Genomic DNA, 18,981 nt, shown 5'->3' with positions numbered 1-18,981 from the left:
TACACAGAAAGATTTTAGGTTGTCAGATCCCCGGGGTCAGATCTGACTTCCTTGATTTTGATTGGCTCATATGCACGAGCTGTTATTATGGTAACTTGGATAAAAACATCCAAAAAGTCATTTTTGTAAAAGGCTCCCGGGGTGGGGCCCATGACTGTGTGGTGTGGGGGGCTTTCACAGAAATTGTGAAGACGAAAATCGCTTCAAACGGGGGTACGTGTGATATAACTCACTGATGAAAGGTTCAACTTCAGCTATGATCTTGACCAAATAATCTTACGTCATATAGGGAACCCACCTGTAATTATCTCTCCATATACTCATTTTTGGAAAATATTATTTGACCAAAAAAGTGTTTATAATCATACCCTTACCATCCATTTACTGAAGAAAACTTTGAAAATATGTTTTCACTGATTTCAGTATTTTATGATTTAAAAAAAATATCATAGGTGGCGGTATATCATGGTTATATTGCGTGCCCTTGTAATCTAACATGAGATCAATAGTCTGACAAGCAAATTTAAGACTAAAAAGGTTTTACAAACAAATAAACCAGCTGTCCAACATACTGATCTCGGTGCCAAAACATATTATAATCATTATAATGTTTGTAACAATAGATGGCGCTACAAGACTTATGCTCGTAGTGCCGGATGCGAAAAATGTCTGGTTGTCCGCCGAAAGATGATCAGGATAAGGCGGAGGGGGTGGGGGCAAGAATAATCATTACTCAGTAAAGAGGTTGGCAAGTGGCGTACCGTGGGCCATGGCATTGGAGGGGGGGGGGCGAGCAAAAATGTTGAGTCATAATATCATAATGATAGTGCGAAGCGCTTAATAGCCAGGTACTGACATGACTAGAAACTTTTTAGGACTGTTGGGTGGAATTGATAAAAAAGGATTTCTATCTTACTAATCATGCTACGTACTTGCGTCACTTAGCAAACAATGCAAGAGCGAGCAGAAACTTCTGTATATATTTACCCCCTCTTAGCATTTAAGGACTTTTTTAATAGGATTTCCGGAGAGCATACAGCACCAATCAAAATGCGAGGGCGAAGCGCTAGCTAAAAAAATACGTTAAAAAATAGATTCTGACCAGAAAAAACATTTCAAGGAATGTTCTTGTGAATAAATTTCATGAAGGCCAAGCATATCTGATACGAAGGGCGGACTGAATTCTTAGCGCCACACGTTGCCACTTTTATAAGGGAATTAATTGACTGTTTTCATCAAATAGTAATAGTAGGGCCCGCTGGGAAAACAGTTTTCAGAACAGAAGTGGCTTCCCTGTGTAAAAATAATATATTATTATTATTATTATTATTATCATTATCATTGTTGTTGTTGTAATTGTTATTATTATTATTATCATTATTATCATTATCAAATAAATAACAAAATAAACTCAAGAGGAGGGTGAATCTCCATTCCCCATCCAAAAGATGTGATAAAAGTAAAAAGTATATTTCGATGAAGGGAAAGAAAAATTGGCAAATTTCAGATCACTATATTTAAAAAAAAATTCTCTTCCACGTCGACGTAAAAAAGTGCTCGTATTATCTTAGTGTATTCTCTGTTTTTCAAGCGTTTGAAATGTGTGATTTTCAGGCATAAATAAGCTCACGCTTTGCTCAGTCAGGGATTACACCTACGGAGATACGGGGTGATTAATCTTGTAGACCCTATATATCAGTGCCTTCAAGGTCAAGTCCACCTCAGAAATATGTTGATTTGAATCCATAGAGAAAAATCAAACAAGCACAATGCTGAAATTTTCATCAAAATCGGATGTAAAATAAGGAAGTTATGACATTTTAAAGTTTCGCTTATTTTTAACAAAATAGTTATATGAACGAGCCAGTCACATCCAAATGAGAGAGTCGATGATGTCACTCACTCACTATTTCTTTTGTTTTTTTATTGTTTGAATTATACAATATTTCAGTTTTTACGAATGATTCATGATGATTAGGGCCTCCTTGCCTGAAGCACAAAATGTTAAAATAATGGAGTTACACGTGTTCAGGGAGGAATAAAACTTAATTTCACATGACAATGACGAGAAAATAAAAATATTTCATATAATAAAATACAAAAGAAATAGTGAGTGAGTGATGTCATCAGTTCCCTTTGCATACCGACCGAGATGTGCATATAACTGTTTTGTGAAATGAAGCGAAATTTTAAAGTGTCATAACTTTCTTATTTTACATCGGATTTTGATGAAATTTTCAGTGTTATGCTTGTTGAATTTTTCTCTTTTTATTCAAATCAAGTTTTTGTTGGGGTGGACTTGTCCTTTAATGAGCAAAAAAGGAATTGAAGGGGTACAAGGGGTCATGCGTGACAAAATATCTTAAATGTCCCGAGAGGGCGAGGAGAATGAGCAAATTTTTTTACCTTTCAAAATGATTTTTTTTTCATGGTCGATTTTTAAATTAGGCCTATTATACTCAGAAAATGATAACACGTAACAGGCCTACATCCTTCCATAACTAGTACCTTGTGGAACTTTTTAGGGGGTGTATTACCTTCTGTACGCCAGTGGGTCCAGGGGCGTAGCTAGGCCTTTTCTAGTGGGGGGGGGGGTGAATGCCCTGATTACCGATAAATATCGGTACCGATTACCGACGACCATGAGTCATGGTAGAGCTCCCTTTTCTCCTCAGTCACATTTCCTTTCGTCATATCCAGGGGCAGATCGAGCTTTTATCAATGGCAGGAAAAATATTCTCCATCATATTTTTACCCGTTGCGGCCGCCAAAGTAAACTCCGATTTTTGTTAAGGGTTAGTCCTAACTAATTTTTTATTCTTAGAAACAAGTTCAGGTATTTCATGTGACCAGAATATCAAATACCACGCGAGCGTGAAGCGCGAGCTCATTTTTTAAGAATATTTTATTTAATGTAGATCTATAATTTAACATTTTGAGCAGATTATTTTTCATGAACCAGATGCGTATCGAACTGAACGATCCATGCAAGCGCGAGCTGAAACTTTTGATAAACTGGCCTGCAAACAGGCCTGTTAAAGACTGTTCGCAGTGATCCATAAATGGAATACATATCTCTCAGATCCAAAAATGCGAGCGCGGAGCGCGAGCTGAAAATCTTGATGCATCGGCCCAAAACTCGACTGTAACTATGAAAAGGATGGATATTTTAAAACAAAATAACAGATGCGAGCGCGAAGCTTATGCCCTTACATGTAAATAACCCAATAAGATGCAGGTGAGAAAATTGCTGATTAATTTAGATATTTTTTGTTTATAGAAATGTGTCTTATCCTATATCATTTTGTATCATATTTATCAAATAATTATGATCTGAAACTGGATAATTTAAGCACGTTCTAAATTAAAAATAACCTGCCTATCTCAATATACATGCGTGCGAGTATTTTAGATTTAGACCTAGAATCTGGGCATTCTGAAAACATTTTTTCAATCAAAGTGAAGATCAATAATGCGAGTTCGAAGCGCGGGCTGAAAACACTTGATATTCCGATCTGAAAAAAGGGACAATTTAAGCACTATTTCAAGCACTTTGTAGGAAAATTGTGGTGAATTTGGATCACACATAATAAAATAATGCGAGCGCGAAGCGCGAGCTGATATATATTTTTTATTATTTTGACCTAGGCCGGGACATTCTATAAGGATATTTTGTCATCATATGAAAATTATGACTATCTTCCTATCATTCCGAAGCGCGAGTGAAACTTGTCGATATTCCATTCTGAAAAAGGGCCAATTTAGTTATTAGAAAATGTTATATGTTTAATGAGAGCGTGGAATTTGTTGATATTGAGGCCTGAAATCTGGACATTTTAAGCATTTTGTGATTATGAATAGGACGCATGGCTTAAATCACTTATAACAATCAATGCCAGGGCAAATCGCCAATAACATAACTCACCAATCAAAATGCTAGTTTTGACAAATCATCTGAAAAGGGATGTTTTGAGAATGAAATACATGAAGACAGTAGCACCCAAATAATGCGACAGCACAGCGTGAGCTGAAAACGTTGATATTTAGACCATAAAACAGACATTTTACAGAGCACTTTACAAATCAATTTTAAATAACAATAAAAAAAATAATGAAAGCTCGATGTCCAAGCTGGTCGAAAAATGTTTTGTTAGTTGATTTCAAAACTTGATATGTTAAGCTCCATATCAGCCTATTGAGCAAGATATGAATCTCATCGAAAAGGCAATGCGAAAGCGAAGCGCGAGAGAAAATTGTATATAGAGACATGAAAGATTTTTTTTTTGCATATCTTCCCCTTACCATATTCTATTCACTCGTCTTCCTACTTTTATTTTCCTCTTCTTCCTTCTTTCCCCTACTTTCCCCTACATTATTATTATTTTTTGCTCAGCCAATTTTTTTTTCTGGGGGCATCTGCGGAGGGGGGCACACTAAATCTCAGGGGGCACGTGCTCCCAGTCCCTGGCCCCGTAGCTACGACCTGGGACTGGGGTTTATGGGGGCACGATGAGCCCCCTTCTGATCTTGGCCGCGATCGTCTCGAAATTTGGCAAGCACGTCCTTTATCAGGGGCCTGTTGCATAAAACCTTTTACCTGAGAAAACTCAGGTTGTTTTTACCAGAGTTTTTGCCCTGTGTTAAAGTCAATGGCAGAAATCAAACTAACCTTAGTTTTCAGTTTTTACCAGTTTTCTCAGGTAAAAAGTTTTATGCAACAGGCTCCAGATAAATTAATAATAATAATCCGCTTTATATAGCGCTTAATACATCGGAACGACGTGTCTAAGCGCTTCACAGATATATTATTACCCCGGTCATCGGATTCAATCAGTCATTCCCGCACACAATGTGTGCACATCCTCCATTCCCTGGGGAGTATTCCAGTCAGTCGCCGGTGAGGCGCACACAGTATACTGGACAAGCTACATGACTTTCACATCCTATACCGGGTACCCATTTAGCACCTGGGTCGAGAGTGGCAAAGTGTGGATTAACGCCTTGCCAAAGGACGCGAGACCGCGGTGGGATTCGAACACACGACCCTCTGTTTACAAGGCGAGAGTCAGAACCACTACACCACGGCTCCTCCACTCTTTAGGTTGATAAAGTACAACCCAGTAAAGAGGAATAAAAATTATCTGAAATAGTTATGTGTATTTGTTATGAATGAAATATGCAAATTTATTTATTTATTTTTTTATTATTTTTTTTACATATTTTCCAGTCCCATGCAGGGATTAACGAATTATTTATTTATTTATTTATTTATTCACGTTTTCTTTAAAAGACAGGGTAGTCCCATTCAAGCCAAAAGGCCTGCTTTACAAGGGAGCCCTGTCAAAGTGTACATACATGATTTACATAACAAATACAGAAATTAACACAGTGAATGAAAATAAATAAAACAACGCTTTTCGTAGAATAAAAATCATAAATGAAATGAGTATAAAACAACGATAGTAATATATAAACACAAAGACAAAGCACGATGGGCAAGTACAAATAACGAAGAAAAAAAAAGAAAAAAAAGAACATGATAAGACAATGGTCATTATGGTTACTTATAGGAAATCTGAATAACGAACCCGGTCGGCTTTTAGCTGAGATTGAGGATAAGCTGTGATTTAAATTCCCCTCCCATCTTGGACAATACAAGATCCTCCTGCAAACCCATTTCACTTCTTTAGGTTGATAAGTTGTGATATGAAGGTCTACTTGATATATGGACATCCCTTGTTTATTATTCAGCGTGTTATGAGTATGTTCCTCAGTCGCACGTACGCAATTTTGCTTGCACCTTTACCATTTGGGTAATTATTTGAGGCACCCAATTTGTGTATTAGCATGATTAGGAAAATTGGTATTTTTCAGTTAAGATCCACGGATTGAATGGGCCTTAAAGGGGAATGAAACCTTTGGAACAAATAGGCTTGTGTAGAAACAGAAAAATCAAAGAATAAGAATAAAGAAAGTTTGAGAAAAATCGGACAAATAATGAGAAAGTTATGACCATTTGAATATTGCAATCACTAATGCTATATGGAGATCCTCACATTGGCAATGCGACAAGGATGTGTGATGTCACTGATGAACAACTTTGCCTTTGGTGGACTATAAAATACCCTCAAAATGTCTCTTTTTGCTTTTTCTAATGATGATACAAACTCTTTATCCATGATGTATTCTTAAAAAATATGTAATAATGCCCTCTGTAGAAAGAACACATGATCTATGGATAGATGTGATGAAAGAGGCAATTCAAGTGAAAAATATACTAAAGTAATGGGGAGAGTTGTTCACAAGTGACATCACACATCTTTGTCGCATTGCCAATTTGCTATCTCCATAGCATTAGTGATCGCAATATTCCAATGCTTATAACTTACTCATCATTTGTTCGATTTTTCTCTAACTTTTGTTGATCTGTTTATTTGATTTTTCTGTTTTCACACAAGCTATCTTGTTCCAATGGTTTCATTCTCCTTTAATGAATAATATCTTTCTTAGACAGGAAAAAAATTAGGAAAAGCGATCGATAGGCATACCGTTTAATTAGGCCCTGTTTGTAACCTATGATCCTCAAGAAAACAACTATATTGTAATGGGCGATAACACATTTTTCAATGAATAGATCTAGGTTTAATCTTTATGATTTAAAACACCCATTAATTTTCTGCTACAATTTCAGCTGACAACGAGCTATAATTCCTTAGCATATAGGCCTATATGTAATTTTAATTTAATAGTTGTGTCGCATACCCTAGACCAACTCCGCCTGGTGGTCCCACGGAATTAAAAGTTTAGTGGGTGGCCCGTACGCTTCCCCTACAAACACCATGCAAATTAGATTTCTCATAAGATTTACGTCAAAACACCTCATTATAGAATACTCAGAGAAAATGTTAGCGGATTTTTTTGTTTTAATCAAGTTTAGGGTACATTAAAATGTTAAAACATTAATTGTTGTCCTGCTTCACCATTTCTTCCTAAAGAGGGAGATACAACTCCGTACAACTCACAACTTGATCACCAAAGTCTTTAGAAGAAGTTTAATGATGGGGGTAGGGTAGGGAGGGGGGGGGGGGCTGACCAAGCAAAAAAAATCACAATTCTATCGTAATTTTTACATTTTGTACACGGTTTTGGAAAAGAGATACTACCGGTATCATATAACAGCGACTGCACGTTGAAAGGATCTAGGGATGTCAGTATGGACTGACAACAAGAGTGATGCTATAAGTCCAAGTAGAATAAAAACGGTTTTATTTTCATTATATTTTCATTATAATCATATCAGGGTTTTCAATCCCTTATCGGCAATAGGTATATCCATCAATATATGACTCAATGATAATCATACAATAATTTTGGATATTTTTCGTGTAATTTGCATAATTGGTTTAATTGGCACTCATCAATTGAAAGTTTCTTATCCAATGGCCTATTGGCGAAATCGCCTCGTGGGCTGTTTTATCAACCAATGGCAGCGGAGTTCTTTCAACTCTCCATCTCTCATATCAATGCTCTTTAAACATGGCTGCTGTGTGTATGCGGAGAACGTGATATCGTCTGAAATTAATAAAGTCAGAGACTTCGTATCCCATATCGACATTCTCAGTATTCTGACGGCAGTATAGCTGGTAACGTATTTTCATATATCGAAATATATATAAGTAATCTTGATTTTTTTTATCTAACACATAGATTCCCTTGAGATGCAAATGCCCAGTAAATTTGGTGCGATAAGGCTCCAAGCGGGGTAAGCCTCGGTATGAAGTCCCCTTGGGTTTGCCGTGTGTAGCTTTCATACTGCACTGAGCTGTGCTGAGGAGAGCCGCTATTACCGGCTCGTATCGACTATTGTGTGTCGCTGAATGCGATGCGCCTACGGCCGTAATGTGTCGATGACTTTACCTGTGATGGCTTTGTGGCCTGTGGCTGCCTGTGCCTGGGCTTGCTACACGCATATAAAATAACTTCTAGGCCTATATTACTTTGTAGATCTAGGCCTACCGGTACTTCACTTTCTGAAGGTGCTACAGGAATATAGATCTAACTGGTAGTGGTAGGCCTAGATTCATCTATATTATATCCAGTTGTTGTGTGTCTGGACAGGTTGTGTGTCCGGACGATCAATTTTAGAAAGTCATTTGGAAAAAATTTACAAGCGAAGTTTCATTGATTTTTAGTACGGTACAAAATGTTAGGAAATATTATAAAGAACAAAATAGAAGATGATTACAAGTATTGAATTCATATTTTTAGTGTAATCCAAGAACAAAAAAGAAGGCTTCAAAAAGATAAACTGTCCGGACACCCGACCCCCCATCGTACATTTTTACAATGATTTTTTTGTTAGTAATTTTGAAATTTTAAACATTTGTTATTTTTATATCACCTCTGTCTCTGACTGCCCTCTGTAAAAAGCCTCAGACAGCCTCAGACTCTGTCTTGAAGAGTGGGAAAAATATCATTAGATCTAGGTAAAATTTGAAAATTGTTATTCCAAATTTAAACGACCTAAATAAATAGGTCTAGATAGATCTAGTGCAATACTAATAGAGAGGTTTAAATTTATATGATCATCAGTGTTGTCTGAATAGACAGGAATAACTAGCTATCACAGCCGGTTCGAGATTACGACACTGTCGTATCTGTCACCGTGTTAAATTGGCGAGAACAAAAAGTTCATTTTCTAAAAGTCAAACTTTTTTAAAAATAAAAATGGTATAGGGAAACACATTTTATAATATATGATATTATTACATTTAAAACTTACATCATGTATTTTGAGGTCCATAATAATCCATTTTACAGAGACGATGTTGTCACTTGTGCATCCCCAGAAAGTCGCCATCTTGAAAATATCAGGTTTCGCAGGATCTGACTTCCGGGTTTTATTTTCGCTCTCATATCGTGGCTATTCCAGGAAGCATCGATTTTCTTTAGTTAGTGTGAGCTCGCATGTGTTATCACATCCTCCCTTTTGCCGATTAACTGTCCAGACTTCAATATACCTTTTTACATTGAATTTACAGTCTAAGGATTTAGAAACTACAAATATTCTATCTTTAATATATAATCAATAATTGAATGTCAACAAAATAGATCAAAAGGTATGAAAATGGTACTTTACTGATGTTTACTTGTCTTGGTCTCCAGAATCACCCCTAAAATGGCAGCCAAAATATGAGATATTTACCAACGAACGGAGAGGGCGTCAACAATTTACAAATGTGATATTGATATTGCTTTCGATAATATACGATCTGCTCCATATGTACATATGCGAGCAAAACCGCAACGATCACAGGTAGCAGACGACATTCGATATATCGAGACATTAAAAAGTTAATAACAATAATGACGTCATTCAAGATGGCAACTTGCAAGAAAAATCCTCAGCTCAGGTGAAAATGTCTTAGATGAAAGATTTTTCAATCATCCAGAGGATTTTTTTTCAATAACTCCGGTCCAAGGTACACAATTACTTAAGTTATTTATATTTCCCTGATAATGGAAACCATGAAACTGTAAATTTCGCTTAACAACAGTTTTAAATCGCGACCTGTAAAACGTTAGTTCACTTAATACGTTGGCTGTACATACGGGCCTCCAAGCTCTTCAGTCTATGTATTGGTGAGTGGAGCCAACGTAGTTTAGCGGAACAACCAAAATAAAGAGACTGAAGCTTTTGGTCTATTGTCTGAAAAAGTTTCCGCCACTGGAATTTTAAACTAGATCTAGACAAGTTAAGATTAGTCCAGTTTACTCCAATGATGTAGTAGGACTAAGCCTGTATCGATCAAAGTAGAATGTCTTGTACTGCTCTCTTCAGACCAAATTAGGTCCTACATAATGTAGATTTGGAATCAGTTGATACATATATCTCTACATGGATAACTTTGTATTGTAAAGAAAGCATTCACATCAAATCTTTTGAAATTCACTGAAGCTTGGATCCTTTACCATGTCCATGTTCACATTGAAAGAAAATACAAGATCTTTGGTGACCAGTTCCCATAAGTGTGACTAACATATTATACTAGGGAGGACAAAAAACATCAAAACAGCATTTCTACTAAAAAGAAATTACCTAAATATATTCTTTATTACCATTATTATCACAGAACAGTGCTCAAAACTTACCTCAAAATTTCCTAACTAGTGAAAAATAAGGCTTAATCTGAATACTCATTAAAATCATGTATGCATATTGGTACACTAAATGCTACACCGTTGGCTAGTGGCTAAAAATAGCTATGGTAAAGTCTTTATGCTGATGTTAAGACTGTTTGAGCCTCTGAGAAGAGCCGTGGAAACATGTCACCTTAATAGATAATCAACTTGGCTGCCAGAAAATATGAAGATATCGCGAAGTTTAATTACATTGTTCACTCAAAATATAGAAAGAAAATTTGAGGCCAACTCACCTATTGACACATGTCTACAGCACAGTCTAGTGCCATTGCCTAGCTTAATCATACAGTATTGTACTTCAGGGATACCACTTTTCCGTATTTATACGGAATTCCTTCTTTTTCTCTATTGTCCTTCTTTCCTACTTTTCCTGTTTTCTGTGTACTAAAAAAAAGTCGGAAAGTCCTCCTTTTTCTCCCTTTTTTAGTCTAGCGTTCTATTACTTTAGAAACACACAACTAACTACCGTCAGTTTTTTCAAACCTTGGCTTCAATGTCATCGATCACAACAAGGTAAGAAGCCACTTGCCCCCCCCCAAATTTTGAGGTGGGGGATACCTCCCCCCCCCCCCGCCGCCAATGCCCCAATTCACTGATCTTGGACACTGTCCCTGCCCGCGATAAGTTTCAGTATTTTTGGAGGACACTTAGTGGCATCCCTGGTACTTACTGTTTAATTTCTATTGTTAAAAGACGTTTAGAAATTAATTATGTAATGATAACAGGGATGTGAGAGAATAATTCTGACATTCTTCTGTATAAAAGTATGGGTATGCTCTCAATTTGAGCTTTTTGCAACACTCTCCTGCTTTTTCTCTTTTTGTTTGTGATCCACTCCACACCCCTGTGTGTTATAGCAGTCAAAAGGCCCAGTTTAAAACAGTAATGAATATAAGAATGACCCGTTTGTGTTACTACATGTAGGTCCGTTAGTCATTACAACTATTTTGGACAAAAACTGGTTTTGATTAAAGGGATGGTCCAGGCTGGAGATATTTCTATCTCAATAAATGAGTAAAATTCACAGGGCAAAATGCTGAAAATTTGATCGAAATCAGATAACAAATAAAGAAGAACTTTATTGAATTTTAAAGATTTGCATTATTCCTGTGAAATAGTTCTTCTAGGCATGTCATCATGAATATTCATTAGGTTGGCAGATGTCATATTCCCACTTCTTCTTTTGTATTCTATTTTATGGAATTAAGGTTTATTTCAAAATTTTTCTACCAGGCACTAAATCAATTGGATTGGCAACTGATTAGGTGCATTAGTTTTATATTGCCGCAACTTATTTCATCATAGCGGAGACACATCATTTACACATGTATGAAAAAAGGAAACAATTATGATTTCATGTAATAACAAGAAAAAAAGAAAGTGTGGATGTGACATCATCAGCCCCCCTCATGAATATTCATGACAATGTGCATATAACTGTTTTCACAAAATATTGATTAAACTTTAGGATTCATTAACTTTACTATTTGTTATCACATTTCTTTAATGAAATTTTCAGCATTTTTCTCTGTGAATTTTACTCTATTTATTAAATATAATTTGAATAAATAATAAAGGGACCATCCTTTTAAAATTGGTATCCTAGGTACAATACCTGGGACTTAATCAGGTATGCTTAAGCCTTGTCTTTAAGGTAGCAAACCAGCATCCTTAATACCTCCACCTTATTAAGTCTTCATCTACTTATATCTGACCAGGTTCATTACCCATAATGCAACTTTCTTTGTAGAGAATTCTTGTTCTTGTGATATAAGCCCATTTGAATTACAACATACCAGATCACTATCACAATAATTATATTACCAAGTACATGTAGCAAAACATGTGGTACGATTACTTTTGAAAACATTTTAGTTTCCCTACACAAATAAAATTAGGCTAATTTATCCTATGTATTTATCTCAGATGTAGGCTTACTGGTATATTTTACAACTAACCATTCTATAACACACAGTCAAATAGAGACCCCAAACAGTGTTGGTCAGTTTGCTCCCACTATAAATAGATGAAGAAAAATTCTTTTTCATTTTGTTTTGATGTTGTCAGTGCTGATACTTACTAAGGGATGTGAAATGGGGCTAATTGATTGTGTTTATTCCGTAGCTAAATCAGTTCAGCAGCTTTATTCTCTTCAATACCATGTTGCATGCTAGTGCTGCTCAAAATTTCTACCAATGTACTAACATCGCTTTAAAATGAATACATTCTCACCTTTCATATTGTTAGCATTATTTTATTGTTAAATGGGATTTTATCGCTGATTTGGGGACTTTTTGGACATTATTTTGAGCAAGCAACGACTTTCGCCTATCCGCCATTTTGGTTTTGTTGAATCACCGTAATCATTATCATGACCTAACGCAGAGGGCAGCAACACACGGCCGTATTCTGCCTTATGTGCGGACGTGAGTGATTACTAATTTAGATCGAGTGATGGAGAGGCTCAAGTGTAGTTACGATGTGTTGATTGTCATGATTGTTGGTGCAAAGTGAGATATTGTTTTTTTAGTTGATATTCGTATTTTGTTGAGGATTTGGGATTAATTTCTGTTGCTATTTTGTGCATAACGGAAAAACATTTTTCCGTTATTTTCCGTTTGAAAACTTTCGTTCTGTTTCAAACGGCCGATTCCGTGAATTCTGTCCGTTTTCTGTGATCATGGAAAATCACTGTCCCTAGATAATTTTGTGATCATTCACACAAGGGCTGATTCAAAATGTTTACATGCAGTTTAAATGATTGTTGAAAGCATCATTTTATTATTTTGACAACCGTTTGAACAGTGAATAAAAATTCTTCCCCAAAGTTCAATAAGAAATAACATTTTACATCTTTAAATCCATGAAATGGTCATTTATTTTTATATATTTCCTTGAAATTATTTTGTTGGCCACTATGAAAAAAAAGAAGAATATTCCCTTAAGTACTCTGGAAGATCGTTATCAGTTGATGACACTAGATATACTAACATGAATGTGGGACAGAAGTGAACTAGAAATGTTTTTTTTTCTAATATTTTATTCAGAGTGTCAACGATTGACAAAATTGCAAAACGGTTATCCTTTTTTGAAATACATGTAATTGTTGTTTGAATGGTGGTTAAATGTACGACTTGGATCTGCAGTAGTTTATACCATCCATGACTTAAACTTTCTTTGTAATTTATAAGCGAATGCTTTTAGTTCAAGTAAGTTTGGTAGAATCCCACTTCTGGGATACACATAACTGGTATTAAGGCACCACCATAAAGTATGAATGCCTACAGTCATGACCATGTATTTTGAGGTCAAATAATATAAGACTTGAGCTCAAAATGAGAAAACATATTTTTTTAAAAAAGAAATAAGATAAAAAAGCAAACAAGGCAGGCAAAATGCTTTCTAAATGAACTAGTGTGGGATTTTAAAATCATTTCCTCTTTAATAGACTGCACCTGTGCATGTATTGTATTGGTAGTAGGAGCAAGTACAATATAATTAAATTATTTTTTAAAGTCAGTAATGTTTATTCATTTGTCATAACAAAGAAGTAACTTTTATGTACAGTTTTTGGTGATCCTTAATTCTTATTTTAATGAATCCCTTTGTAGAGTTTTGGAGTAAATGTTTATCTTTGTTCACAATCTCAGCACCTCTACTTTCAAAAAGCACCTCAAGTAAGTTTGGTAGAATCCAAAGTATGATTTTATTTTGGTATTGTTTATACAGTATGTTAATGGTATCTGTTAAGACTGTTATTGTGTTCAATGTTACCTGTACCTTTTGTAAAGTACTGTGATATTAATGTGAATTTTAGCGTTTCTCAAATGGTATTATTAAAAATGGAGTGTAAATGTATTTTTTTTTCATGTTTTAGGCCTATGCATTGTTTAATGAGTAGTATGCTACATATACATGTACATACATGTATGTACTGTACTGCCTGTACGTATGTATCTGTCAAGTTCAACTCACTTTAATTGATGGTATGCAGACCTATATATACTGTATGTGACCCACATAGGTGTATGTACCTACATGCACCTGAACAAGCCATCAATGAATGTTAGAGATCCAGTTCTTTCATTCTGATATTGAGTGATCTGTATGAAGAAAAAAAAGGAGGAAAACTGTGTACATGACCTGAACTTGCCCTAACTGTGTGTGGCCTGTATAGCTTGGGAGTTTAGTACATGACCTTATGACCTATTCACCGCACTTCTTTGGAGGGAGTCTGCAATGACATGCGTAAATTTGTGTGCTTAGGATATGATTGAAAAGTGCAAGTGACTGTGCGAATCATTGCTGCGCTGTGTAATTGGTTTTGACATGTGTTACCTTGCATTGCAGATTATATAGTTTTTGTTGCTACACGTATGTATGATAAGATACCAGGATGGAAATCATGCAACATTGTCTAATAGCTTTGACAAGTTCTTTTTGAATATTTTTTTATTAAAGGGCAGGTTGATTTAAATGAAAAGAGAAAAATCAGACAAATGTGCAGAAAATTTTATAAAAATTTGATGTGAAATAAGAAAGTAAATTCATTTGATAAAATTTTGCTTCAATTCTTAAAACATCTATATGTACAACTTGGTCATTATGAAAATGAGAGGACTGTTGATGTCGCCCAATCACTATTGTTACTGTATTTTATCATGAGAAACATATGTTTTTTTTACCTACTGTACAATGTGAAGTAAGGTTTACTCCTTGAATATGTTGATTGCAATGAATTGTTGCAAAATGTGATTCGATGTGGATGTTACCGTATTGTCAAAGCTGAAAAATAGGAATATTTTAACTGATATATACATGTAAGAAAGGTGTATGACATCGTTAACTCTTTCATTTGCATCACACTCATCTTGTGTGTATGACTTTTTGTGGTAATAAGTGGCACTTTCTTATTTTACATCTAATTTTGATGAAATTTTCAGCACCATGCTTTTTTTATACATTGTCTATTTATTCAAATCCATGTTTTGTTGGGATAGACTTGTCCTTCAGAAAGGTTTTCTGAATATACATGTATATAAATATATATAAGGTATATTGAGGCATATTCCTTTTGTAAAATGATAATATGCATCCAAAATTGTCTTAGGTCATACATTTAAATCTTTCATGCCAGAAGGAGACTGAACAAAAAAGTTTGCAGGACACAATACGATCTGCTGAGTTTTGTCTCGCCTGCATAGCAGAGCTAGACTATTATTCATGTAGGCACCGCTTTTCCGACGGCGATGGCGTTGTCGTCAACATTGAAATCTAAACTAAACCAAGGTGAAGTTTTTGAAATGACAGCATAACTTAGAAAGTATATGGACCTAGTTCATGAAACTTAGACATGTAAAGGTAATGAAGTATTACTGAACATCCCGCCTGAGTTTCAGATCACATGACCAAGGTCAAAGGTTATGTAGGGTCAAATAACTGAGACCATGTTTGGGGAATCAATATCAAAATCTTAACCAAGGTTAAGTTTTTGAAATGTCATAACTTCCAAAGTATATGGACCTCAGGACCTGATGGACCTAGTTCATAACATTTACACATGAGGGTAATAGTGTATCGCTAAAGATCCTGCCTGTGTTTCAGGTCGCATGAAAGGTCAAAAGGTCATATAGGGTCAACCAATCTCGTAATGCTTGGGGTATTTGTGGCATTGTCATAACTTTAAAAGTTTATAGATCTAGTTCATGAAACTTGGACATAAAAGCATCCATTTATCCCTGAATATCATGTGTGAGTTTCAGGTCATGAGACCAAGGTCAAAGGTCACTTACGGACAACAAATTTTGGTAGTATTGGGGGTATTTGCAGAATTGTCATCATAACTTTGAAAGTTTATGGATCTATTTCATAAGAGCAGCAATGTAGCCCTGAATACCCTGTGTGCGTTTCAGGAACATGGCCAAGATCAAAGGTCATTTGAAGGTCAATGAACTCTTGCTGTGTTGGGAGTATGTGTAGGGACAGTGAGTTTCTGCAATCGCGGAAAATGGGCAGAATTCACGGCAATGGCCTTTTAAAACGGAAAGTGGCATTTCAAACTGAAATCATGGAAAACATATTTTCCTCAGAATACACAGAACAGCAAAAGAAATTACTCTAAAATCTCAACAAAATATGAATATTTAATGGCCACAAAACACGATCTCATTTCACTACAATCATGACAATCCACACATCATGACTGCACGACTCGATCGTACCCCTCATCCCCGCCGTGCCCCAGCCCTTGGCCGGCGGCGGGGTGGGCCATATAAAAAACATTCACATGCATACATCGTTTGATTTAACAACACGGTTGTGTGTTACTGCCCTCTTAGTTTTAGTTTGAAGATGAAATCCAAAATGGCGGATAGGCTGAAGTCATTGACTGCTCAAAAACGATGTCCAAAAACCCCCAAAATTAACGATAAAATTACATTCAACCATAAAATAATGCTAATAATGTGAAAGGTGAGGATGTATTCATGTTAAATGTGTTTTTCAAAATATTTTGTGTACCCGCAAAGATCCGATTAGAGCGGATTCTACTGCATTGTTGGTACAGTGGCAGATACAAATTTTGACCATCGCGAGTGATGTTATATTCTACTGTAAATGGGTAAACGGAATTGTCAGTTTTCCGTGTACAAAAAGTCTATGGGGAAACGGAATTTCCGTTTTCTGACATGCTGAAATGGAAAAGGCAATTTTTTTGAAACAGAAAATCACTGTCCCTTTATGTGTTGAATTGGCATCATAACTTTAAGGTTATGGATCTCGCTCATGCCTGGGGGAGCTACTTAATTGATGAGTGGATACCATAAGCGACCCTCCAAAACATGTAAAAAGCAGTGTTGAAATTACTTTTTATTTTTAGGGAGCCATTTTGAAAAATAAAGGAGAGCCATTTTTCATTTTACGAGAGCCATTTTCAGTTTTGAGAGCTATTTTTAAAAAGATGATTTAGCGCATGGTTTCGCATCGCAGTTTTTCCCGCTTGTTTACAAACGTATTTAATGTTAAACATTGTTCATTTAATTGCTATTTACTTTTTCTTCATTGTTATTAATTGTTGAATTATTATTTTCTTTATTGTTGTCCATTTACATGTAGATCTAATGTTTGTTTGTATCTCATTACTTCTTGTATATTAAATTAAATGGATGTTCTAAACTTCTTTTTTTAATATACAATTTTGTCCATCAAATTGAAAAGGATGAAGTTTATCAAATTTGAACAGAATTTGTATTCAGAGGAATTCTTTTCATAAATACTTTTTGACTAAAACTCACTTGAAAATTATTTAATGAAATGTTGAATGCATCACAGCCTAACAGCTAACGTCACCATGTCAACTATTTCACAAGCAAAGCTACTCTATGCCTACGCTAGCGCAGCTCATCCACTGGACATAGCACAGCTCTCAGTCAATCATCACCGCAACACACAGCTCACAGTCAATCATCACTGCAACACGGGCGTGTATGAAACTGCATTAGCGCCAATACATGTATACACTCATGCGCTGACCGTTACCAAAAATCCCCACAAAAAATCCTAATTTTGGTCTGAAAATTGCGGGATCTGCGCCAAATTTCCAGAGCACCAAGTGGCTTAGTTCAGATTAGAGAAGTGGAGTCTCCGAAAATTACTCTAAAATAAAAAAAAAAGTGATTTTCTTCAGAGCTCACGATGTTATTTTCTTGCAAATTTAGGATGGTATCTTATGAAATTAATCCAATAGAAAAGGAAATATTTCGCTATCAAAGTTACGACGAGACCTGGTGCCACGGCCGTGCAGCGTTTTGAAAAATAGTACAAGGGATATCGAGAGTTTGAAACTCGATTCGCATTTTTCTGAAGCGCCACGCCCGTGATTCTAAAAATCTACTCAGTTACACGTCAGAATGCGATGGTGCATGAAAGTAAAAACTGCGGCTGCGCTGGCCTGGCTGTTTGACTGCTAATAGTAATATGCAGTCGTAAATGGGAGACTGATTGGGCGCTGGGCGCGGACGGGAGCGATTTTCATGTTGAGAGTCGCTCGGTACTTGGCAATTTTAGGCACTTGTGAGAGCGATTCCAAAGCACACGAGGGCGGAATCGCTCGTCACTCCCGTGTATTTTCAACCCTGGTAAAAAGGATGTCTTTTTCAAGATAGGGCATTTATGTACGTAACGTAATATTGGTGTCAAAAACACTAAAATAATTTAAAAAGGGTATCTATTTTGCTAGGAAAGCTACGTGTTAAGGGTCAAATTTGCAAGGGTAAAAAAAAAAATAATTGTTTAAAGGTCAAGTCCACCTCAGAAAAATGTTGATTTGAAACAGAGAAAAATCAGACAGGCACAATGCTGCAGATTTCATCAAAATCGGATGTAAAATAAGAAAGTTATGACATTTCAAATTTTTGCTTATTTTTAACAAAATAGTTATATGAACGAGCCAGTTACATCCAAATAAGAGAGTTGATGATGTCACTCACTCACTATTTCTTTTGTTTTTTATTGTTTGAATTATACAATATTTCAATTTTTACGAATTTGACGATTAGGACCTCCTTGCCTGAAGCACAAAATGTTAAAATAATTGAATTACACGTGTTCAGGGAGGAATGAAACTTCATTACACATGACAATGACGAGAAAATAAAAATATTCCATATTTCAAACAATAAAAAACAAAAGAAATAGTGAGTGAATGACATCGACTCTTTCATTTGTATCTAGCTGGCTCGTTTAACTATAATAACGTATAACATATAACTGTTTTTGTCT

At 35.7% G+C, this 18,981-nt stretch overlaps 1 protein-coding gene across 1 annotated transcript in view; it reads left to right on the top strand.

The window, feature by feature from the left end:
- Positions 1–7,504: 7,504 nt before the first annotated feature.
- LOC121410405 overlaps positions 7,505–18,981 on the top strand; it is a 43,064-nt gene continuing 31,587 nt past the window's right edge. Inside the window, exon 1 of the mRNA XM_041602475.1 lies at positions 7,505–7,643. The gene's annotated coding sequence lies outside the window, so the exon portion shown is untranslated. The remainder of the gene's footprint in view (positions 7,644–18,981) is intronic.

The sequence above is a fragment of the Lytechinus variegatus genome, chromosome 3 (genome assembly GCF_018143015.1).
Source record: "Lytechinus variegatus isolate NC3 chromosome 3, Lvar_3.0, whole genome shotgun sequence".
Taxonomy (NCBI): domain Eukaryota; kingdom Metazoa; phylum Echinodermata; class Echinoidea; order Temnopleuroida; family Toxopneustidae; genus Lytechinus; species Lytechinus variegatus.
Note: the sequence above shows the minus strand (reverse complement) of the source record. Positions and strands in the feature narration are given on the sequence as shown.